The sequence below is a fragment of the Octopus bimaculoides genome, chromosome 2 (assembly GCF_001194135.2).
Source record: "Octopus bimaculoides isolate UCB-OBI-ISO-001 chromosome 2, ASM119413v2, whole genome shotgun sequence".
NCBI lineage: Eukaryota > Metazoa > Mollusca > Cephalopoda > Octopoda > Octopodidae > Octopus > Octopus bimaculoides.
The window spans coordinates 75,876,305-75,878,044 of NC_068982.1; positions in this window are offsets into that span (position 1 = coordinate 75,876,305).

Here is a 1,740-nt window from a genome sequence, read left to right on the forward strand (position 1 = left end):
TATATATATATATATATATATATGATTGCTTCATTTTGACAGATGATAACTATTCCTTGAACACACACACCACACCCCATTACACAGCACAATCACTCCAGTTGATGAGCTTTTAGATGTCTTTAAGACCAACTGCTGACTAACAGGGTTTAAAACACCAGTGACAGATATTATTCCAGTTTCTTCTATATCTTTGCTCTTTGGAATCTGATTCTGAAGGAATGTTTTTGCGAACTAGCATACATCTTTTAAGTCCAGATTGTCCTACAAGTTTTTTGACATATGACACAAGTCATAAGAGGCAGTTGGTGTTTAAGATCATTACCTATCTGGGTATTACGATTTTCATGTGACTTCATTTGACTCATGTATCCTGCTTTTGACAACAGAACACATTGTCAAAAGTTACATATAAAAGTTACATATAATACATATCCAATGTTCACTGTTGATTACAGTTCCAATTGTTCCTTTGTGGCAAGCCCTTTTAAGTTCAGAGTGCTGAATCATATTTTCCTCCCAGGCATTGCAACCAGTCCAAACAGCACCTCTCCACTTGTTCCAATCTAGAACATCATTTTCCCAATCACTTTTGTTCATATCTAGTTTCTTCAGGTTTTCCTTCACACAGTCTTTATACCTTTTCCTCAGCTTATGTTGTCTCTTACCAGACTTGAGCTCACCATAAAAGATACTTTGGCAAACATTTCTAATAACATGTCCAGTCCATCTCATTTGAACCAAGATAACATGTTGTTGTATTGAGCTGCACCATCCCATACACAAAACCTCTGTATCTGGTATGAGACATTCCCACTTGACTCCTAAGATATGTCTGAGGCACTTTTGATGAAATCTCTCCAATATTTTTATATGATGCTTGTAAGTGGTCCATGTCTCACTTGAATAAAAAAGTGCAGACAATACACATCCTTTATAGACACTGACTTTTGTCTTCAGGGAAATACCTCTATCTGCCCATACTCACTTTTCAAGCTTTTCAAATGCAACACTTCCTTTCTCTGTTCATTAGTATATCTCTGCATCAAGACTACCATCTCTTGACAGTGTGCTTCCTAGGTAAACAAAAGTGTCAACGACTTTTAACCTTGTTCCATTCACAAAAATGTTTGGTTCAGAATATGTTTGTCCTGGCACAGTAGTAAACACTACTTTGGTTTTCCCCAGACTAATTGTGAGTCTGAAATGTACACATGCAGTGGAAAATCTGTCTATTAAATATTGTATATCCCTCTCTGAGTGTGCCAACAATTCAGCATCATCAGCATAAAATAATTCTCTAACAAGTATTTTGAAAGTCTTTGCTTTGCAGTTAAACCAGATCAAATTAAAAATACGACCAAATGTCTGAAATCTGATTCCAATTCCTCTGTTGCAATTCTTGAAAGCACACCAAAGCAATGCAGTAAAATAAATAGAGAAAAGTGTAGGGGCAGGAATATCTCCCTGTTTGACACCATTGTCCACCAAAAATTCATGAGATAGCTCACCATTAAAGACTACCTGAGCTTTCATGTTACTGTGTAGTTCCTTAAAGATGCTCACAAAATGTGTTGGGCAACCAAGTTTACACACAACAATCCACAGTGCCTTAGTTATGTATATATATATATATGTATGCGTGTGTGTGTGTGCGTGTGTGCGCGTGTGTGTGTGTGTGTGTGTGTGTGTGTGTGTGTGTATATATATATATATATATATATATATATATATATATAT